Below are 24,979 nucleotides of genomic sequence, written 5' to 3'. Positions count from 1 at the left end.
ATGAAGCTTAGTTTGACTCCAGATCCACCCTCCCAAACGTTGCAAAGTTAAATAAAACCATGCAGTCCTTTTCCTCACCTCTCAGTAAGTACCCTTCTAACAGGATTTTGGACTTCTGCTACCAGGATTTATTGTAAACGTTCTGATTCCTTCGACAACAATTACTCAAAAGAAGAAAACACACACTGATTAAACAGAGAATACTTCATAAAAAATGATGATATAAGATTCCAGGAGATACAGCAGAGATGAGCACAATTTACCAAGTCCAGGTCTAGAATAAAACATTACTACAAAAAGGTATGAGTTCCTCTGTATCTGCACTTCAATGGCTTTACACAAACCCTTGTTGAGCTTTGCAAATCACTAGCTTCCACTGTTAAAATAGCTAAATTTTAAATGGTTCTAATCCTGAGGTTTTTAATCTTAACTTTCCTTTTTACTATTTTATAATAATATTTACCTATACAGATTAGGTTTGGAAATGTAAACAAAGGCTTGTTACCTAGTTAAATAGAAACTCCATCCAGCATAATATTTTATTAAGCGAGCTGGTGATATATACTCTAGGGAAGCAATAATTGATACTAACAAGTTAAATTTTATACTGTGACATGAAGCTTCTAACTACATGGTAGAATAACATGTACTACACAGAGCCACATCACTTTACAGGGAATGTGGCATTTTGCAGCCCCGCTACTTTATTTCCTTTATTCATGGAACACAGGCCAGCGATTTTCACAGGGAACACACTAAACACACCACCTTTATTCTCCTCTTACTGTCTTCCACACCATCCTCTTCTTCCTCATTTGTTGTCTTCTTGCTTCTTCTATTTCCATTCCACAAAATGCAGAATTTTGGTCTTCATATGAGAATCACCTTAACTGTTTGAAAATTACACTAGGAATTGCAAGTTGTAAAATCCTAACATCTCGTGAATATTCTCCCAAGATAGGTGTCTGCTGAGCATCAACCTATAGGCTTACTAGCAAAGTTTTGTCATGTACGAAAGTTTCCTGTTATAATATTCCCCCTCCTTCTCTTTAAGCAAGATTATTCTCATCCTTAGAAACAGGAAGTCATTAAGTTCAAAATGTTTATACTAAATGAAAACATCCACATTACCATGACTGCTATTCAGTGACTACTGGGTGGTCGCAGTCTGAATCCAGTTTCTGACCAGCAAGTGCTTGCCTCAGAGAAATTATCAAAACAGTACCATTACAGAGCAATCTCAGAGACCAAGGAGTGGAAAGGTGTAAAGAATCAACAGTTACAATTTACAGTTTAGGATTTTTTTAATTAAAAAATAATATAACAAAGAGAGAAAGAGAGAGAGATTAACATACATGCAAAAACCTCCCAAACATCTGTTTTCTGTAAGTACTTAAATAAATGTTTTCCCTGAATAATATCAGAAATTGGCTAGAGCTGTATGTTCCTTGGGATGAGATCAGTAACGTGCATTTATGCAATGCATTAGTTGCAGTAACGCACATATGTTTACTCGTGTTAGTGTGTGGCTGAAGAGGGAAGTTTATAGACCGCTGGCATCCTCTACAGATAATCTTCAAAACACTTTCAGAAATTGACTGTGATCAATGATGTTTGCAGCATGCCAACTTCTGGTCATAATGTTCTTATTTCTATACTTCGAAAGCATTTCAATTTTCCTCTCAAATTTGGTAAGTATAAGAAATCTTCATTATAGTAGTTTAAAAATAATACATTAAAAGGTGGCCTGCAAATACTTTCCATATACAAGAAAGTCTGACTGCACTTCTCCCCAAACTGAATAAGAGAAAAATGTTATTTGTGATTTGAGTTTAAAACTACACTAATCTCAATTTATTATTGCACATCTTTTGCTAATATAAGTTAGATTCTAGGAGAAATCAAACCATCAGCAAAAATTTCAATTGCTTGTTCAACACCATCTGTTTTTGTCTTATTAAAAGAAAATTCCCTTCCTCACAAACCTCAAGTTTTTGCAGATTAAATAATATCTCCTCAGAAAAGAATCCTTCCAAACAACTGCAAACAAGTCCCTTAGTAAATACGGGCACTTTCACAAAACTTGAATGCTCCTCCAGCTTGCCCACTGACTTCCTGTGAGCAAGTGGTACTTGGAGCTACCTGGAGTTGTCTCCAGCAGTGCTGAGAACGTGATTCCTGGGCATTTTGATGTTCTGTGAATCAGCAAGAACAGAACAGGAAGCCAAGAAACAGTAAAACATGCATATATACAAACAACAAATAAAACCTGGTAAGACAAACGTTAGACCTACCAAAATATACAAAACAGACCAGGAAGAGACCAAACGGATCTTCTATATTATGCCACTTTTGCATGAGATTTACTTTTGTTTGGGTCCACAGGTCAGTATTAATGTTAAGAATTAATAAAGCTAGCAGTACAGATCAGCTTTCTAGAGACCAGCCACATCTGTTCAGTGAGGCCAATCTGCCAGCTGGATAGAGTCCCAAAAGCCTTTAAAGGGTCATCATTCACAGCAAAAGCTAGTACTTGGCTAAAAACCTTTTAGCCTAGCAACTTAAAAGGTAATACGTATTCAGCGAATTACATTATGTAATTAAGTAATGTTTAGCTCTGGTAATTAGGCTGCCTAATTTTAATAGGTCTAATAGTCTTAATAGTCTTGTTTTGTTCAAGTATTGCAACAAAAATCCATTCTAAATCAGTGCCATTCTCACACCCGAGTCAAAAAAACGTTATGACAGGGAATTATTTTCTTTCGTTAACAGATAATGCAGTTAGATCAAATGGAAATATTCAAGGAAATATTATTTGTTGAACACTCCATATTCGAAGCAACTGTAGCGTACTCGTACTGTATTACAAAACCCAGCCCCCCAAAACATGCTGGATTTCAGATGAGACTAGTTAACCCCACAAAGACATTACTATATCTAGATAAAAACTACAAAAAGATCCTTTTTGTGTGTATGTTTGATGATAGCATGCTATGGGAAGAAACAGACTTTTAGGGCAGATGGCTTTTGCCTCCCACCACCCCACATCAAGTCTCTCACTGACACACAAGACTTAAGAGGCATAAAAAGTCCCAACAAGTTTTCAAGTTTTCAGTGTTTCTGAAACAATAGTCTGTGGGCCTATATGGAAATTGAAGCAAGAGTAATGTAGGTCAGAGCCCTGCTAAGTCCCTCTATTTTCTCTACAGCAGAACCACAACAGCAGAACCACAAACAGGTCCAACTCCTTAAGTCCCTTTTTCAAAGTCTCTAGAATTATTATTCATCCTAGACTACTCCAATACCAAGCAACTTCCACTGTTCCCTTTGAGTGTCTCAAATTCAGAAGTCTCTGTTATACACTACTTCATCTACAGCTTTCTACGCAACTGCAGATGGCCCAACCTTCATGTCAGAAGGACTTGGTTGACACCCTTAAATACACTGGTCACCACGCAGAGGTGCTATGTAGCACTACAATGGCTGAAACGTGACTGTGCAGTTTCCCTCTGCTCTGGGGGCACTGCAGCCCAATGTCCTCTTTATCACAAGAAATCATACCTCTGACGCATGCAAGGTATTTTCAGTTCTCTTCGTTCTGCTGTGCCTAATCTGATCCCGAAGGGTCCAGCCTGGACCTCATAGCAAGCTTCATCTGTATCATTTCAAGTCTAAAAACAGAGAGAATCTCACTAGAACAGAGATACCTCTCTCATGAGCCAAGAAGCCAGTTTTAAAGAAAAAGAATAGTTAAGATCAGCCTGTAAAATCAGTCTGAGCAATTCATTTGAACAGCGGTTTTGTAATCTGTAAAAATACATCACTGCTTGCAAATGGTACTCTTTGCAGTGAGCAGGTACTCCAACTTACAAAGCCCACATTTGGTTATCAGCTCAGCTGCTGATTTTACGTCCCCTTAAGCAGGGCTTGATAACCACACCACACTGTACCCCAGGTTGTCCATCTTGAAATGGAGATATCATTTGCTTATCTTTTTAAAGAGTGGTAAGCCTTTTCAGACTGAGACATATTTCAACTTGTGGTGCTGTGTAAATAAACAAAGTACTATAAACAATCATTTTTATCTGACTGGGGTTATGTCATATGGTTTGCTTTCTCTAAGAAAGAAAACACATACATAAAGTGCAACCAGATGCTGCTGGCAGAGAATCGATTTAATATGGACTCATTTCTAAACATGATCACAGATGTGGCCTACAGCTTGAACCCCACATTCAAAAAAAAAAGTCATTCTACCTATAATCATTTCACTTTTATTCTGTTTTCTCTAATTCTCCTTTAACACACAAAAATAGCTTCCTAGAACTAAAAGCGCCCTCACTCTTTCACATCTCCACAACCATAATGAAGACATTCCAGAACACCCTCATCTACAAGAAGCTGAACAGGTCACTTATAAAACAGCACTTTGCAACAGCTCGATGCTCTACTAGCTGTGAGAAGACAACGTTTCAGGTTAGACTTAAATCTAGACTGAGTTTCTTTATTGCAGACAAACCATGCTTAGCTAGGACTGCACCTAACCCATCAATTTATTTTCAAGTAATAAATAGTTACTATAATTCTACCTCACAGAAGTGGGAAAACTTAAGACATTTTAATCTGTTAGTATTAGTGTTTTGAGTTAAAAAGGGAATTCAACTGATACATAAAACTTTTTAGATCACTAATGACATATTTAAAAACTCTCACCAATTTCGAGAGCTTTCAGAGTAAGTTAACTTGAATTACATGATAAAAGTTTAATTGATTTGCTCTAGCATTGCTTAGGAAACAAAAGGTTGCTTAATTCTGATAAGAGCCTGATCAGTCAACAAAATGAGTAACATTCTGAATAAGGACTTGTTTTTTTTCTTTCACGCTAACTGATCTATAAAATACTATCAACTTAGATCAAAGAAATCTGAATAAAACTCAAACCATTTTCAGAACAGGATAGAAACAGAAAGACTGACTATACCATATTACATCTAAAACCAGAAGGTTTTCACCACATTTGACACTGAAGTGTTTAAATATTTAAGATCATTACTCTTAACAAAAGCACTCCGGAATTGCATCAGACAAGGTCATTTTCATATGAATACTGAATCCAATGCTCAAGAAAAATTCTCTCTATATACAATAATTTCACTCTTACTCCACATGCATGTTCATATTCATCTAAAATAAAAATCAGGGAAAAAAGAACAAAAAGCTACATGGTTACTAAGCTTATCGCTTTGGCCAAGTATTTATCCAATGAACTAAAGAGAGTGAAGCTAGGTCAACTGCCAGTGACATCTCCTGAAATCAACAGTTGTAAAGAAAACAACCCTCTCCCCCAAATTATCTTTTAGCTGAATATTTGAAAAACAGAACCAAGTAACTCTTTCAAGAGACATCACCACTTATTTATAATTCAAGCTCAAGGCATGTATTTCATTAATCTAGGTTATCTTTTCTAACCAATCTATTCAAAAGGTTATATTAAATGATGAAAAACAAGTGGAAGAAGAAAATCAAAGGCTATTAAGGATGATTTTTTTTTAAAAGCTAAATATGGAACATTTAAGAATCTAGTTGTTATTTACAGAAACATTTCTCATCTCTTCTCTTCTGATGTTCTCATTGCTGTGGACATACAATTCCTATTTTCATCTCAAAAATAAAGATGAAATGAAAGGAACTTCAATCTTAAAATCCTCTTAAGACTAGATAATTGAGAACCCATCATATTTACCTTTTGGGGCAGGGAGGATCTGACAGCAGTGTTCTTTCATAACTATTTGAAGTGACCTAAGCAACTTCTAACCAGCAATTTAAACATCCCTTACATTTGAATTATGCATAATATTCAACAGGATTAAAAAAGGATATAGTTGTATAAACATTGTCTTTAGTGGTGGAGTCAGATTAATTTAAAGCATGATGAATACTAGTTAACTGCTTTTTCAGAGAGGAAACTGGCCAGAAGGGATAAACAAGAGAAACAGAGCAAAGATGAGCAAAGCATTTGTTGCTGTTCCATAAGGAAAGAATTATTTAAGCTAGAGAGGACATTAAGGCGTTTGAACGTAAATGCTTGGCAATGCTCTTACCCAAGTTTTTCCAGAGAAAAATAGGACATACGAGGCAGGTAGGCAGCTTTGCCTACACACAGTCTATGCAGCGTCTAAAAGTTACTTCCAACAAAGTTCAACTGCTATATGCTCACTCAAAAAGAGGAGCCCAGCCGGGTATGGGCATGCGTCTAATATTTATAATAGAACCTTTGCTAGCAAAGTTTTTTCCAAACATACAAGAAATCCCAACTCCAGAACCAGTCAAGTAAATCAAGAGCTTTTATTCTCAAGTCTACTTCCAGGTAGCGAGTTGAAAAAATGAAGGAGGACTTAAAAAAAGGAAAGATAATCAAATTGAGCTGCTTAAGAATCCAAAATATACAGGTGAATCCTGGACACATTGAAGTCAATGGCAAAACTTTATTCATTCACTAGATGACAAGTATTTCACATTAAGGGCTTCATTGTTTATAGAAACGGTGAACACAAGGAGCTGTCACATACAGGCTTCAAATGTCTTAAAAGGAGAAAGTTAACATATTGCAGCATTTAAACAGCTTGTAATGAAAGAATTAAAAAAAAAAAATCTCACAGCCCACATCTTTTCACAGGTTAAGCCAATATGCATATGGGATAGTTAAATATTACAGCAATCTGAATAACGAACCAAGAACTAGGCAGAGAATTGCTATCTGTACCATCACAGAGCCAACAGGATCCAAGGATCTAGGCCTCACTGCACACAGAATGGGCACATGGGCCTGACAGCAGCAGTGTACGATTCACACGACTGAACTGGGGGACCTTAATTAGCCAGCTAAGTCCAAGTCAGGAGGTTTGCTTTATTTATTTATTTTAAAGGCTTCCACCATCAAAAGAGTTCCCCAGAAAGCAATTCAGAACAGAAGTTGACTAAGGAGAAAGCCTCAGGTGGTTAAGTGCTGCAAATACCCTTTTCTCTTTCCTCCCTCCTTTAGGGATCTAACCAAAGAAAGATGCTGTAACTCTAGAGAAACTTATGGACCTAAGTGCAGTGCACAAACCACAAAACATGTTACTATTATATGCTATGCTACTACTGTGAAAAATTTCATCTTACAAGTGAGAGAAGATTTGACTGTTCTGCTTTATAAACCAATCTATCAGATCAAATAAGCTAAAGAGAGCAACCAAATTAATACAAAAGCTACACAACTGCATACTAAATTAAGTCTCTGCCAGTTTACTTTACCCAGGAGAACAAAGAGCTACAAGTGAAAGACTACCAGATCCTCAAGGACTAAATATTATCATTATCAAGCAGGATCCTATTGTACAATATGCATATCATGGCACAAGAAAAACAGTAAACATGTTGCAGTCATTAGCATTGACCATAATGCACAGTGTTAACGCACTGCAAAGGCTAATCTCAAATCATACACAGCTTTTGGCTACAGAAGGAATTCGGTTTATGTCTTCCAAAGCACTGTATAATTAGTCACTGGAAGGGCTTTCTTTTTACTACAGAGATGTTTCTAATATTGGCAAAGAGCAGTGAAGAAATACAGGTTGAAAAGGAGTTACGGTTATGCAGCTGAAACTCAGTATGAGGAAGAGCATTAAGAAGGGCTCTCCTGGATTTTTAGGGAATAAAGCAACTAATAATACATGCTGAAGAGTATGGAGAAATAGATGCAACGGCAAAATTCTTATGTATGCTACAATTCAAAAAGTTGCACTCAATTTCATCAATGTGCAAATACATAAAAGTGTCTTTGAGATATAAAATGCAAAAAGTAGTACTTGAAAACATTTTAGAAGAATTAGAGGACATTAGAGAACTAGAGGACATTCGCACCTACAGTTTTAACTTCAGCAGCTTTACCCATGGTAAAAGCTTCTGTGGTATCTACTAGTTCATAAACGTCAAAGGCAATACTTCCCGCCCCTCCCATCCCCCCCAAGTCTCCTTTGGGGCAGGTCTCTCTTAACAGAGGTAGGGATGAGGCATACTCCCTACGCAGAGGTTGAACGCTGTGGCGTAGCAGAGGCCGTGCAGGCAATGGATTCAGCATCACTCCTCGCCTGGAAGGGGTCAGCATCTGAGGAAGAGGAAGCAACCAGGACAGCCTGGCTTCTTGCTTTATGCTGTTTCTGGGCGAGCGGCACAATAATTTATTTATAGAATCCCTCAGCAAATCTGTGGGCACCCTGTACATCTTGATCCTATCCCTATTTTAACAGGCTATAACTAACATCGTAACAGTAGTACACAGGGAAAGATACTGTTAATAGCTAACACACAGTTACAGCAACTTGGAGATGAAGCAGGGCTGAGCTTCAGATACTCGCTCTACTCCAGAACGTAACGCTTCTTGCGAAGCACAAACTCAATGCTTGGAATAAGATTTCAGCAGCCTCAGGCACAACCAAATCCATTATACTAGCTTCAATTATACTCCTTCCAGGGAATCTGGATGTTGCCTGCTGAATTTACTGCTCTAATGGCATTTGAATCACAGAGACTTCCTGAGCAACCCAGAATCCCGGGTAAGAGGAACACACATCAAAGATAGGATACGAGGATTAAAAGCAGTGCCCCAATTGTCCTTCGGTCACTTCAGACACTCACGCTGCCTCAGTTTTAAACTCCGCTTACAGCAAAATGAACAAATGCCAGTGAAAAATCTGATGGAAAATCCGACACCAGCCAAGTCTGGCGTTGTTTGTTTCAATTACACAGAACCATCGTGTCCGGTCCTTGGATCCTCTTTATTATACCCTCATTTCCCCCGACTGAAGAAACCTCTGTAACAGAAAACCCTAAGGAGTCATAATTTAACAAAGACGGTATCCAAACTTGATACAGAGACTGTATGAATGAAGCCAGTAATCTGGGTATGGTTAGAGCTTAAAAAAAGAAATTCCAAGGGACAAAATGAAAAACTACATTTGATAATAAAACTTCTTTTTATGAGTAAGCTTAAAACCCTTCCTCTCCATAGAAGAATGTAGTAATATATTTCTTGCCAAGAACGAAAAGACAGAAAACCCACACAGAACAAGAAGCATAAAAAAGAGAAGAAATAAACATCAGATTCACACAGTATTTTCAGAAAGTTTCACAGTATTTTTTCCATGTAACCCATACCTCAGTTAACCAAAAGCCCTTTAAAAATAACAATACTTGAAATAAGTCTGCAGGAAAACAGCAGAGTAGAAGCAGGAGCAATGTGATAGGGGGGAAGGGTAAGAGAGAGAATTGCACGGAAATTACCAACAAGCTACTCCACAATAGCCCGGCCGGCGTATAACCCACGCTGCTAGCTCATGTGTTTTGCTATCACAAAAAAGCAACAGGCTGCACGTGAAAACACAGCAATTCTATACAGACAGAAACTAGACTGGTAGATATTATACAGGACCTTTTTCCTACAGATATCAAATGGCTAACTACAACACTTAAATGAGGACAGGGTTTGCACCTAAACCCTCAGCTACCAGAGTCCTGACAGTCAAAGTATCTCAGTGTTTGTGCATTTAAGAAGTGCCCAGTAAAAAAAGCTTCCTCTAAATCATTTGGCTCATCACATTTACAATTGAGGAACAGACACTAAAACATTCACAATTTATCTTCAGCAAAAGCAGTGCAGGAAGACAACTGCTCCACTATTCACATGAAATGTTTCTGAATTCTATTGTTCAAAGAGCAAACAAAGTTTTACAAAATAAAACTGTTTATTAAATAAAAACAACCACTGCCCTTTTTAAATAGATTTATACTCGCTAGTGTTTTCTGAAGTTTGCCAGAACACTTAGTATTTAGAAGTGTGCATGCATGCACATATGAAGCTGTATATAATAAAAAAATTCATGGGATATGAATAATTTTCAATAATTTAATTACCCACATAAATTAATAGACCGTGGAACATACCTATTTGGAAGATTTCCCTACTTGCTTAAATCTCACTAAATGATAGACCTACATCTAAAGGAAACTATAAGACAGCTCAGACAGCTTCTCTAATGAATACATTATGCCTTCATTAAACTACTTTGCAAGGAAAGGAAAATAGTTTCCTAGGACTAGGAAAGCAGGAAGAAAGCCCCAAAGAAAAAGCAACAACTAATTTAAAAAATTCACCAAATCTGAACCCAGTAGCAGATGGCAGACAGACACCTGAATTACGAAGATTTAGCATATCTTGGTGTTCTAAAATTGAAGTTATTTACTTGGTTTCTAAAAGTAAGATGATGTTTATTTTTATTTCTCCTCCTCCTGAATGTTCATCAGCTAAAGTTAGCCGGTTTGTGGTTCACTGACAGCGAAGTATGAGAAACGAAGGAGCATCCAAATTTTCAGGCTGCAAAAGCATTTATTATTATGCTGCATTCCCACAAGTAATAGTTGCATAGGTACAAAATACCATGTTTTTACTGATGAGGCAAAGTACTTGCATTTTGCATATTTATTGGAGACGACCCTGCTCAGTGACTTTCGTGGCAAACGCAGCTTCCACAGACCATGACTACCGACGTTCTCCTGACTACAGTTATGAGCAAAACACTGATATCTTAGTAAAAAAAAAAAAGCAAATTTACTGAAGAATTCAACTTCAGCTACTCTGCTAAACTAGAACATGCATTAAAGCTTATAGCACAGTGCTGTTATACTGTCTTATTCCCTATGCTGAATTAATAGTTCTGAAAAAATATTCTTTATATGAAATGTGAAAATGAAGAATACAAACATTATTGATTAAATATCTATACAAGAAGTGCATGATTAATACTTCCTCTCCAGTCAAACGTCTTCCAGAAGTTAACCCCTCTCGTAAATAAATGTAGTGCCTACTAGAAATACACGCAACATAAGCAAAAGTCCAACAGCGGTTTCAAGATGCTATTTAAGCTACAAATCTCTGGTGCCCTTACGGAAAGCAGAGGCTTAAAAGATTAACATACATGTCTTTTGAGAGGTGTTTCAACTTTTCTTGCTCTGTAAACAAACACCTTTAAAATTGAGTTTGAGGTGGGAATTTTTTGCATTAAAGTTACTAGCTAACTAATAGCTAATATACAAGTTAAGCTACAATTGACTATTACTTTTATTCTTTTCTTCTTGCCCCAGCCATAAGAAGGAAGACTATTTATTTTTTTCCCCCCTTTTAATTCAAGAGTGACAGGAACATATCAAGTTGGCATATTAGATAATACTTGTAATTCCTGCTTTGCCTTCCATCTCTCATCTATACCAATCAAGCACAGTTCCCGGAAAAGGAACTAGCATAGTATAATATAGAATAGTATAGTTCCTACTATAGGTTAGCACAGATTTGAAGAATTATAGGGTCTCTCTTTCTGATTCGTCTAGCACCAAAAAAATCTTACCAATAGAAAACAAATTCACGTTGGGGCAATACATGCGGCAGGTAACAAAAAATTTTTCAGAAGCTCTTGCTGTTGAAAGTCAGTATCAGGTCATCCAATGCGCTGACACAGGCAGAGCTGTTATTTTTAAACACAGCCATAGTCTATTTAACTAAAGCATCTTTACTCTGACTGAGCCAGTATTACTTTCATAAGACTCCTTAAGTATCTACACTGAAGACTGCATATCATATTAAACGAATATAAAACACAAACTTCTGAAGATGATGCTTCACTGCACTCATTCTCTCCGCCGAGCCTGTTGAACATGCTGTATATGTCACATTTCTCATGTTAAAATTATATCGATTCTATTAGTCAAGAGCTTTTTGTAGACAAGTTGAAATGAGTCAAGAATTCATTACTACAGTCTTGTACTCCTTCCTTCCGCTTGGGTTTTGGATAACTCAGAGATAAAGAGAAAGCTAAGGAAAGCACAGGCAACACAGCTGCAGCATCTAGAAGCAGAGGTCTGCAGAAATGGCACAGGAAGTAGGATGAGCTTATTTGATTTCAAAATCACTACCACCTGCAAAGGAAAGTTAGCACATGTAATTTAAGTAGTTAATGAACCAAAATAATTTCCTAGCATAGTATTCCACTGTGCTGTTGGTCTTTCCAAAACAGTGTTTAGGTATTTGATGTGAGGACCTTGCTCCATCCTGTAAACAGCATACAGAAATCTTTTGAAACGTCATTTCTAACTCTTTTGCAAGCAACTATTTCCCAAGGCTAAAAAATGCTGATAGCCACAGGAAGATTGTAACACCTTTCTTGAAGAGATTATGGTCTAGAAGGAAGTGGGGGGAAGACAACGTCCAGGAAAAAAATAAGAGGAAATGGCACTGAAGAATATGAAGTGCTGTTTACAGGACAGCCATTCACACTGAACACATATCACCCGCCACCTGCACAGAGACTAACTAGAACAATTTCAGTTAGTTCCACAGTAAGCAGTTTTCTGCTGTTGAAGAGTCAGCATTAACTTTGTTAAAACAATTTTGTGCCAGATTTGTTAGCAGCAATTCTAGATTCTCTTATGCATCATCTAACTGATGACTACCTGGATGGAAGGAGAAGGTAAATAACACCAGTTTCAAAGGCATGCAAAAGACTGCAAGTTATGAATACATGGTATTTTGAGAGACAAGTTCCTCTACCCCGAAACAATTTACTTGCAAGCATCTTCCTCAGTGTAACTGTTACTACTTTATATACAAAGTTGTCCTGTAAACATATACATAAATTCACTACTAGGACCAAGGACAACCCCCTCCTTTCCATTCACCAAAGGAATAATTTGGTCTATGCATTGCAGAATGCTGATGTTGGAGACCAAGACACTTGGGTCTGCCGTGATGCAATTAAGTTTTACCATGGCATAGTTAGCTTGCATTTTTTATACCTAGCCATGAAATAGAGCCAAAAAGTAAAAAGAGCAGTGTTACACACTGTTCAATAGATGAAACTGTTTTATTGGTTTTTACTGCAACAGAAAATTTAGTTACGTATCTTGCGCTGTAGATAGCGACTACAGACTCTGAAGACCAGAGAAAGCTGTTCTAGAAAGCAAGCTTGCTAAGGCAGTCACATATCTGCCACTTCCCCAGTCACCCGACAGCTTCGTGCTACTTAGGACAGTCATTCACTGGTAGCCTTATCACGCACCGATACCCCAGCACCACCGTTCAGTTGCACTCTGGCCAAAAAGAAGCTCAGTCCAGCAGTACAGCTAACCACCTACAGCAGCCCTTTGCGCACAACCCGTGATGGAGGCACTGGCTGTCGTAGGAAACTGCAGCACAGAACCACCCACTACTGGATAGGCTTGGCACGTATCATTGCAAGGCTTTAGTTCACACGTATCTCACACTCCAGGTGTACTCCAACTCCACATCAGGAGATCCTACTGTTTGTAGACCAGGGGATTCAGTCAGTTATTCTACCATTACAGCAAATTGACTTCAAGGACTTTATGTGAAACGAGGAAACCTTAACTTATGGAAAGAGACACTCTGTGCAGGCTCTCTCATCCTAGCACACATACACACTCCCTACTTGCATCTCCTTATGACAAACGCTAGAGCAGGAAGAAGAAAGGAAGGTCAACCAAATGTACACAGATATGTACCTTACTAAAAAAAAAGAGAATCATATGATATGTCTAAGGATAGCAAAATGAGTAGATGTGCTTCGACACTTATTATTATATCTACAGCAACTTTTTTACTCTCTCTCTGTATTTTATGCATCAATTACGTAAGTCCCGCCTTTGGCTCAGTTGCCCTCATTTTTCTTTCTTCTGTGATATACCTTCATTCTTCCAACCCAGCTTCTAGAATAGTAAATTCTACAAACTATTGGATAATAGGGGTGGCTGCAAAACTTGAGAGATTCTGCCACCTTTTTGAGCCTCTTAGACATTGCCATAAATATCAGTGGACAAAGAGGCTTCTATTAGAATAATTTCCAAGCCTGTGACTAAAATATTGCAGTTATCTCAAAGAGTGTCCTTTTTAATATGACTTTTAACCTGATCCTTAGGGTTTGAAAATTTGGGGGGGGGGGGGGGGAAGGCGGGGAACCTCATCTTTTTCACAGATCTCTTTCAGTCACTGACCTACAACAAAAGCAGGTTTTTTCCTGTTAAGTCTCCTTGTATTAAGGACAAAGTAAAGCTAATGTCTGCCATAGAATATCTCAAAGCTTAGAGAAATGGCTTCTCCATTCTAACTTTCCTACAACCTAGTCCTCTTGCAAGAGGCTCTATTCATAATAAACAACTTCTACTTACATTCTTGCCCGGACTGCATTCGCTCCCAGGAGCGGGGCATTCAGTTGCATTTTCACACTGAATTGCTTAAGTAACCGGTCCAGTGAGCAGCAGAGCTTGTACAAGAGAAGATGGGACAAGACCATGTGGCCAGAAGGAGGAAGAGCAGGATGGCCCCTTTAGCTTAGTTGTAATATACAACCCAAACATTTTAACCATGTAGTGTTCTAAGAAGGACTAACTGTATTAAAAAGGCGGATGACATTCACTGGTAATGTGATATGCAGATTTCTTCTTATTTGACTGGGTTCTCAGGGTTTTCATTTGTTTCTTTAAACTGGTTTTTGGAAAGAGCGAAACTGAAAAAAGTTTAGAGAGAAAACGAAATAACCTTGGAGTGAGGACGTTACATTATGCCATGTCAAGCTTTTCCAACACAAATATATGCTAGTACACATTCTTCAAGTTAACTAATAAACAGAACAGTCATAAAAAGCATTACTTACACTATGCTTTTACACATTATAGCCGATAATACTGCAGCTTTAATATCATCTTTAAATGATTGGTTATGTTCCCTAATAACAGCAGCTGTATATTATTACAAAAAGAATAAATAAATGACCTTTATCTAACTTTAAACTAACAAAGGGTAGATTTTTACTTTCTTCAAAGAGATTTTTATAGCTGACCACCAGCAGGGTGTGGGCTGAAGCTAAAAATTTTGTAATAGGTCCCTGTGAAATCTGAAACCAAAATATAGCAAAGGTGACCCTTCAGCGAAGAACCTTCTTGTCGTTATTTATGCTATAAGAAAAGCTCTGTTAGCTCAGTCTCGGTAATAATCTCATTCACCTTAACTGTAATAATAGCAACAACATTAGGCTTCTATTATAAAGGCATATTTACTGCATAAAATACTTGTTACTATATTTATGCAGCATGTTTGATAGCGGTGGTCAAGCTTTATTGTTACATGGCACTCTTCAACCTATTTTTCCTTCTTAAAGGCTAACTCAGACTATAAATGTGTTAAATTCTTAACCCCACCATTAGCTAATTCATTTTAATTAACATTTCACAACCAGTGGAGAGTCCTACACAAAATGCTAGCTAGCATTAACAGAAAAGGAGACAATACAACTGAAATGTTTTATATCCTAGAGGAGAGATTTCAACCCTTTTTAATGAGGAAACCTAGATAATACTTCCAGTGTAGAGATAGGATTTCCTAAAAAAAAAAAAAAAAAAACCAAAAACAAAAACAAAAAACAAAAAACAAAAAACAGACAAACAAAAAACCCCACACAGGACAACTGAACTACTTGCTTTCTCTTGTGGACTTCTTTGAAATAGTCCATCGACCCACGGCTGAAAATCACAGCATTACAGTGACTGAGGTTCTTGGAAAGGGTTGCCCATAGACACATTGCTCCGCAGATACGTATAGTCAAACTTCCCAGCTGCAAGAGAACATGAGGCAGCAGAAGCTGCTGGCACTGAACCTCTGGGTTAGCTTAGGCTGCCGCACACCTTGCCCAGAGCGCAGGACGACCCCGGGCTCCATGCTGTCACGTCCTGCACCTGATCCACGCTTGGAGCTCTCCCTTCCTTTAGCTCTGAGTTATAGCATATGTATTTCCCAACTTAGGAAAGACTTTGTAATCTTTGCAACTAAGGTAAAATATTGCAAACCACAGGACTGAAAGGTTGGCCATCTTTGTTGGAGGACATTTTTCTGGCATAGGAGACACCTCAAGGCACTTAACGTACCTGTCTTTGGCTAGTTTGGGTCTATCACTGGAGAGATGGTATTTTGATCCAGGCAACCAGAATCTACTTCAGATCTAAGAAAAAATGTGTTTTGAAGGAAACAAGTTGCCACTTGGCAATAAATTAAAAGTCACTTGATATGATCAGAAGTGCCAACATACAATAATCCTGTCATATTAGAATGGCTAGAAAAAGAACATTTTCTGCTGATCAGAGAGCAAAACTTTCTGTATCAAATGAAGCAGCAGCTGAGAAGAACTAAGTGGTCTTTGAAACCTACCCGTCATTCAGGAGTTGTCTCAGGGCATGCAAAATTATGGGCGCTGCTATTCAAAAACATCTCATCTTGAGCAAACGCTCGAGTGTAATGTGCGTGTGTAAAATCATTTAAAGTGGAAGAAGTATTTCAGTTTTTCCCAAGTGTTTGGCTCACAAGACGACATCTGATGTAAAAAGGGAACCCACATTGCCCCCTGCCACTTACTTATTTAAGGTTACATTACCCCAGGACCTATAAAAGAGTATCTCCTAGTATGCTTTACAGCTTAAATGCTTTAAATAAGCAGAACTGTCCGAGTTCACATGCTTTCCTGGTATTTAATATTTGTTTTAACTAGGACGCTACCTGGATCCCTTTCAAGCCTCTTTCCACCCCCCCCCCCCTTTTTAACCTGTTTTTGAATACAGATTCGCTCATGTTAGCACGATGCAGATGTCTTCAATCCCCAAGCACGCTGCAAAATTATTTAAACAAAGTTCTAAAGGGGAGTAAGAAAAGGGGGAGGGCAGAATCTGACTGCCAGGCCACTGCAGTTGGGGTTTTTTTTTGATTATTATATTTGATTATTTATTACTCCCCACTGTGTGATCTGGAACCAAGCAAAATAAATCTATTTAAATTTTTAAAACCCACGAATGTCAATGTATTTGACAATTGTTCTGCCCATTTCTTATTTTTAGCTCAGTATTTGACACAATTTTGATCAGGTTGAAAGGGGAAAAAACCTAACCCTGCAAAATGGGCTTTGCTGATTACAGGCATCCTTTGTTTTACAAAATATAGTACTGGCCATCATTAAAGGAAATAACACAACTGGACTTCATTTTTCTTCCTCAGCTGCACAGGATTACATCTTTGTAATGAAAACAGTTAGGAACATTTTACCAAGTGATCTAGTTTGGACATTTCATCTTAAAGATGGAATTCTTTGTTCCAAATAATACGTTTAGAGATATCTGCCAAGCATTTCAACTTTGTCATTTCAGACTCTAAGCTATTTAACACAGAACACGCACGTGTCTTTTGAATGCCAAGTCAGCTATGCGTCAAAGACAAATAACTCTGATTATTCAATCCATAACAATCAGCAAGTCAATAAGAAAGCTCATTTGTATTCAGTAGTATGTCCATCGATGGGAAGGGGAAAAAAAAAATCTCATAACTTCAAACATTTTAGGAATGAGTAAGTCACACAGTTTCTGGCCTGGAAACAGATCAGTCTGCCCTAAAAGACAGCTTCCATTAGTAAGTGAACCAAAGGCAATGAACGTCTTAGCTTTTTGCCTTCTATCCTGAAGGTCACGACAAAAAAGAAGAAAAAAATATCTGCATCACTAAGAGTTTTGCCTTTGCATATATATTTTAGACAAATATGAATTTAAAGGGAGCTGCCATAGAGAAGTCAAAAATTCCACAGATGCACTGTCAACACTGCGAAGACGATGACTCCCCAGCTGGGTGTATAGTGCAATACGTCACACAAACAAGATCTGAAACATGATGGGCTTGGGGGCACTACCACAATTTTGCTTAACCCTGGTAACAGAAACATCTACCCAACTAGTTATTCACTTGTTATGGCAGTAAGATTACATCACATGGGCTAATTGCTGTATTCAGTTAACATGGGAGTTTCACCTGTTGACTTTTTATATAAAACAGCTTCTAGCACTGTAGATTTCAGCACTGCCATGAAGATGGCAGATAATACAGCTGAAAACAACCATATGAGAACATTTAATCTTACCCTCTGCAAGGTATTATATGGCACAATCTCAAAATAAAGTTTGAATGCTCTAAGAATGAAATTCTTAGGTTTTTAAAGATGCTCAGGAAGTATGGCAGGTTGTCTGATGTGTAGGAATCATTAGTATATTAAAAGAAACAGCCAGGACAACTAACTGGCTTAGATCATACCTCATTAAAACAAAAATTCCTGTTTTAGCATTGTCCAGGAGCCTGAAGAAATTATATAATTCAAAGGCACTCTTGAAAATGGCCTGTATTTGATTCAGGAAAAACAAATATATTTGCTACACTACTTTTGTGTCATTTTATTTGGTTCTAGACAGAGATGGATGCACTGCCTAGTATTCTGCACTGTTTCCATCTTAAGATCCCATTTTCAGTTTCACATAATTTTTTTTCAGACGTTAGGTTGAAGGTTGCCTATGCAAAGTGTCTGCTATATTTGATTTGAGCAATAACATTTTTAATCTTCCTGCCATGAGTGCTCATAAATATACTTTTCCATGTTATAGTTTAATGTGAATTTTTAAATACAGGGCATTGGTTTTGGAAAGCATGACCTAGCTTTTGAATACTTGGGTTTGTGGCCTAACTGCTGATCTTTTTAAACACAAAGTTTTTTTCTTTTGTATATAAATTCATAATGATTAAAATGTGGGTGAAACAGTTCAGTTGGTTCACGAACTAGGCTACTGAACCAGACCCTTTTAGAAAGGCTGAGATATCAACACGGGGTCTCACTAGTGGCCTGCAAGGTGTCTTCATCCAACCTGCCACACTGTTTCTTAGAGGAGATCAGAACAGTCGTTTGGCCACCACAGGATACCCAAACACTGAAAAGTCTCCCTGCAGTGGTGGTCAACGGCTCAGAGGCTGCTGGAGAATGGGGAAGAGCTAGAGCAGAGACCAGGCAGCTGTGACTGCCACTGCAATGAGAGAAAGCCGCCATAAGCCCATGGAAGCTCCAAAGCATACATACTTCCATAGGGATTGCCAAGGAAATGCTGGGATACTGGATTATGTGAAACAACATACATAATACCAGCAATCCCCCAGAACTCGGCCAACTTAAGTCACTTCTAGATTAATGAAATGTATACTTGAATCATACAGATAACTTCAGTACCAAATTGCTTCCACAGAGATCCATCAAAGCCCTCCACAGCCCTTAAAAAAATGTTTTCACCAAAAATCTGCACAGTCTGTATTTGGAAGAAAAAAAAAAAAAAAACACATTACTTCTAACCATACTTTTTCTTTCTTGTTCTTCCCCATACGAAGTAGTAAAGCAAGCTTTATCCAATAAGCAAGCCCCTCTGCGATGCACTATTTACCTTCCAGAAGGACATGCACAGGAAACCTTCCCTGGGTGGTAAGCACCTTGCTTCCTGAACTGACATTTTCTATACATCTGCAAACACAAGAAGGTGCCGTTCCAGTTGGCCTCTAAACTATGTCATATAATCCAGAGCCATTACACATATCTGTGCATACACAGATATGGATGTTATGCTGGATGACATGTTTATTTTCTAAAAAAAATTAATATAATACATGCAATTGAGAATGAAGAATCTGGCATATTGAGACTAGGCACGTATAGATGAAGATAAGCACAAATTTTCATAGTAATTCAACAGAATCCTCTTACTTTGGCCAACACAGATAGTTCATCATTTGGTTGAACCATTGGCCACTATTAACACCAACACCATCTGAAGATTCATTCAAGGGAACGTATTGACAATAAGAGAAGCAGATGGGGCAATGTCACACAGATTCAGTTCTTCCATGTTCAAAATCACTATGTATTCCAGTTTCACGAGAAGAACTTCAGGAGGTACTGATTTCACCAGAGAAAAGGGATTTTACCAGTTGTTAGCTACCATGAGTCAAGAAAAAACAAAGTAAAAAGCTATAAAGCAACCTGTAGCTCTCATGCTGTTTAGCCAGCTGACTGGTCTTCACCTCAACTTGCTAACTTATATAAAAATTACCTGTTGCTTTGATGACACAAAGATTTTTACACATGACACATTAGACACAAAGCAAGAAAAGACTTTGTTCCTAGCCAAGACCATAACAGTTTAGAAGACTGGAACAATGAGACTATTGTAATATCTCCTTAAATTTCACTTCATACTAGCTGATTGTATCCTCATTAATAAGAATTTACATTACTACCATTTGAATGACATTATCAGATTTAATATGCTCCACAAGTCCTGACTGAATAGCTGCCCATGTGACATACATCAAACTGAAGGTCCAGGAGGAAAAGAAGAACCATCGCCCTGAAACTAAGGCTTGAAGTTTTCAAAGCCTTCTCTCACCAGCTTTTCAGTTAATCCTAAGAAAGCCTTCACATTTTAATAGAAAATATTTTCCAGTTTATTAATGATTTTAAGTGACAAATAAACACCTTAGTGTAGATTAAAACCATGCCATAGTTAAAGGCACTTTCATATCTCAACAAGATCTACTAATGGAGTTAACTTGGTTTGTCTTAACTAACAGTCTAGACCAAAAAACCACCACAGGTACTTGCTACAATATCTTTAAAAGACACACTTCAAATCCTCTTTTCAGGTTATGTAATGCACAATGACTTGTATTATCCTGAACATGGAAGAGCAACAAAAGGGTTTCCTCATACACCAATTCCCTGAAAGTTAATACAGGAAGTAGATCTGTTTGCCACTGAGTTTACTCTAACATTTACACACAATGAGTAAATTACTGCTTGTTCCCTAAGGGTCAAGTAGCTTTTATGCATCGTCATGTGCCAAAAAGAGCTACAGAAAAGACACTACCCCCAAGGAACACAACAGAAGCCAGACCACCATCTCTTTTTCTAATAAGGCAAACAACATTTCAAAGCATAACTTGAAGAAAACCCTCTGATGTAACAGGAAGCAATGTTATTTAATAGTATATATCACATTCTAAGTCTATACCAAAACAATGACCTACTTGCATTTTGAAACAGCAGCACCATGATGTTGCAAAATTGATTTACAAGAAAAATAATAGCTAGAGGTTGCTACGGCCACTGATGCTACAGGATGGTTTTTAAAAGTGAATTTTTTTCTCCAGTTTAAAAACTAGTAAAGGCAATTTTACACATCTGCTCAAGGTCACACAAATTATTTTCCCAAATTAAAATTATTTTTAGGAGTTATCATTCTAACACCATCCACTGTATAGCTTTTTGGGAAGGAAGTTTGTTTTAACTAGCAACAATAATTTTAACACAGGAAAAAACTAGTAGCTTTCTGTCTTTTCTGCTTTCGATCTGTGAGACATTCCACTTACAAAAGAGAACAAACTAACATTTGTCAGTCTTAAAATATTTCTCATCTTTGTTATCTTACATTTTAAGTCCTGATGCTTTTCAAGGCAAACAGCGTCTTGCACCAGGCCATTTGGCCTGCAACACGTAGTGGTGAAAGCGAGCAGGCACCTCTGCGGTCAGCATCACCTCCACCACCGCATTCAGCAGAGAAACTCCCAGCGATTAAACTGAATTCAGCTCTTTTCACTCAGACAACGTATACAGCCATACCTAACAAACTACACTCATTGACAAAACAGCGGAGAGTTGATAAAAGAGCTGAAGCATATCATGTTGACTGTGACAGGGAAACAGCCCCATTCACCCAGCCCACTAAATCCACCTCATCTCTACAGCCAACGCGAATAGTCTCTGGTGTGAAACATGCAGACTGGACCTCCTCCTCAGGTGAGATGATTACAGAGTAAACAGCCTAACTGCATACCATCCTCAAAATCATCATCTCCTTAAATAAAAACTAGCTGGCTGCCTCAATCCTCAGGCAAGAGTCAAGGAAAATGACTGATTTCACCATGATGCCATTAAATCTCAAGACACCCTAAAGCACAGCAGCGCTCTATTTATCAGTCAAGAATTAAGGACATGCTTAATCATCATCATGGTGTACCAACCTTCATCGCTAAACACCTAGTCCCTAAATAGCTCACCCCTTCCTCCTAACTTTGGGCTTTGTGCTCTCCCAGTGAAAACTAAATGCAACTAATAATTTCCTCCAAAAAATGTGAAATCTTCTAAAACTGGTAACATAAAAACTTCGGAAGCTAAAACTGGTATATGCTATTAATCAGCACACACACGCATAAAAGAATTATCATCTTGCTGCGCTGAAGAGACCATGCCCTCCTTACTCAATATAGCATTAACCAACTCTCTCTATAATAACCCAAGAACCCACAGCAGTCCCAGAGTCCACACTTGCATTCTTCATGAAGTACTGGATATCACTAGAGAAGTCTCAAATGACACTATTAAATGCCCTTTTCAGCCAAATAATTTAAATGACTGGGCTTACAATGGGCTCTACGAAGAGCCCACTGGTACCAGGGAAGTGCCATTAAACTATGGCACAGAGGCAGACGTGAGCGAGAAGGGGATGGAGGCAACCTGTGAAAGCAGAGGAACATGCTGCCAGAGGGACCATGTGCACAGTTCCCCCAGTAGGTCTGCAAAGCACCACCCCCCTCCACAAAAGCCATCGCCACCCTTTCCTAGCATATCATATTTGGCCATATAATTATTTTTTGTCCTACTAACTCATCACCATTAACTTTAACCATTTGCTTTAGAAGTTATTGCTCCATGTAGTAGCACCACACAGGGGAGGCGTAACCCTACACATCTTTCCTCTGCTTATTATCATATCACTACCCTTAATGTGGTCCAGTACTCATGGATGAAAAACAGCTGGTTCAGGCTTAATCCACCCATAACATGATGGTGCTGAGCAGACAGAATCAAAAGCAAGAAACCCAAATGGTGTAAAGTAAAGGTAAAGAGTCAGCCACCTCCACAAATGGCTACGGTGTTGTTTTTAAAGCATGCTCTACACTCTTTACACAAAGCCAGTCCAGGGCCTCCCCACTAAAATCAAGTCATTTGGTAATGCAGACACTGCTTATCTGCCAGCGCACCCTGAAGTCCAGGAGGAAGACTAATTTATAAGTCCACTTTGCATTCATAAATAAACTTTCTAAAGTGAGAAGAAAGTTTTCTTGGGGGTGAGACCGAAACTGGGGAACAAAATCCCAAAGGTCTATTATAATCCTCCTTCCTGGATCCTAAAGTGCAAGGCACAAATCTCGAATTTTGTCTTTGCCCATATGAACACATAACAACACATAATAAAAAAAATTCCAATCTGTTAAGAAAACATTGCACTATACAGCCACAATTAATCCCCTGGGAAGAGAAAGAGTGAGAAAATGAACCATACATGACAGATGTTACTCACATCACTAGGTACAACTCTGGCAGACATGCAAATACTGCAGTGATGAGAATATACGTGCCTGCACTTTGAAATGGTGTTCTTAAGCTCAGCACACCATTACAAATAGCAAAGGTGGAGCTGTAGATGATTAAATATTTAGAAAGCCTTGTTCTTGCATAGAACGTAAATTTTAAGAAGTTTTCTGAGACTCATTTGGACTCTGGAGTTTCGCGATGGCCCAAAGCCAGCCTGTAATTATAATAATTACTTCCAAGATTTCATTTGATTAATAGAGTTCCTAAACAGAAGCACGTTATTAAAAGCCCTGCTCTTCTCAGACCAGCCCCAAAGCGGAGGGAGGCGAAGGACGGCGCCGCAGCATCTCCCGCACACCCGCAGTGAGGCTCCACATCCCCCCGCGGCGATCGCACCAGCGAGCGCGGGTGCGCCGCAACCTGTGTCACGTCGCTCAGACCCAGGGCGGCGACAGAAATCCCCCGCGCTCGTGGCGTGGGTTTTTGCGAGCAGGCGAATCCACAAAAGCTCGCAGCAGCGAGAGCGGGGCCGGCCCGGGTCCCCCCCAGCTGATGCGGGCGGGCCGTCAGGGGCAGCAGGGACCGTTCACAGCGGCCGGAGGCGGCGGAGGCCCCCGCAGAGCCGCGTCCTGCCCCCCAGGCGCGGGACCCGCACCGCAGCCCGCGGGCAGCGCGCCGGCCCGGGGCCCCGCGAACTCCCCCCGGGGGGGGCGGACATCTTAGGTCGGTTCCCGACGGGCTGCAGAGACCCCGCGCTGCCGGCACCCCGCTGCCCCCCGCCCGCCCCAAACTTCCCCTCCCCGGGCAGCGACGGCGCCTCTGCCGCAGCCCCGGCGGCCGCTCCCGCCGCCAGCGGACATTTTGCGGCGAAGCGCGGACGAGCCGCCCGCCGCCCCCCGGGCACCAGCCGCGGTCCACAACCCCCCCCCCCCCCCGCCCGCTAAACGGGAGGCGGCCGCCCCCGCCTCGGGCCCCCGCGGCGGGCGGGCGCGGCGTTACCTCGGCAGGCAGCGCGCTTTGTGCCTCAGTCCATGCCGCGCTCCCGCCTCCGGCAGCGCGGGCAGCCGCGGCCCCTCCGCGGGCGGGCGGCGAGGGAGGGAGGGCGGGCGCGGGGCGGGCGGGGGCGGCGCACTATGTGGCAGGAAGGGACACCTGGGCTCCTCCCCTCCGCGCCCGCCCGCCGCCGCGGCTCACTATGTGGCAGCGCGCACCGAGCCGCCGCCGCCCCTCCCCCGCCAGCGCTCGGCCGAGCTGGGCGCCGCCGCGGCCGGGAGGGGCCGGGGGGACCGGCCGGGGGGGGGGCGGGGCGGGGCGCTGCGCCCTCCGGTGCCGCGGCGGGAAGGAGGCGGCGGCTCCGCAGCGGCGGAGGCGGGGGCCGGCGCGGCCCCGCCCGCCTCCCCGGCCGCGTCTCGCCGCCGGTGCCCTCCGCGCCGCCCCCCGCCGCCGCTGCCGCCCCCTCCATTGTTGGCGCCCGGCGCCGCCATCCCGCCCGCAGCGCCCGGCCGCGGCCCCGCGCGGGACTTACGCACTTCTTCTCCCCGCGCCCGCTCCCATCGCCGAGCGCGGGCCGCCGGGGCCGGGGCCGCCTCCCTCCCTCCCCTCTC

The 24,979-nt window shown here is 40.3% G+C and overlaps 1 protein-coding gene across 5 annotated transcripts in view; it reads right to left on the bottom strand.

The window, feature by feature from the left end:
• ADD3 (adducin 3) overlaps positions 1-24,959 on the bottom strand; it is a 109,439-nt gene extending 84,480 nt beyond the window's left edge. For 2 of the 5 annotated variants that reach the window (XM_064514198.1, XM_064514203.1), the window contains exon 1: positions 24,375-24,532. The gene's annotated coding sequence lies outside the window, so the exon portion shown is untranslated. Of the gene's footprint in view, positions 1-24,374; positions 24,533-24,900 lie in introns of those variants that run through there. The other 3 variants (XM_064514199.1, XM_064514201.1, XM_064514200.1) reach the window with 3 other exon arrangements.
• Between the last annotated feature and the right edge of the window lie 20 nt (positions 24,960-24,979).

This window comes from Dromaius novaehollandiae, chromosome 6 (genome assembly GCF_036370855.1).
Source record: "Dromaius novaehollandiae isolate bDroNov1 chromosome 6, bDroNov1.hap1, whole genome shotgun sequence".
Taxonomy (NCBI): Eukaryota; Metazoa; Chordata; class Aves; order Casuariiformes; family Dromaiidae; genus Dromaius; species Dromaius novaehollandiae.
Note: the sequence above shows the minus strand (reverse complement) of the source record. Positions and strands in the feature narration are given on the sequence as shown.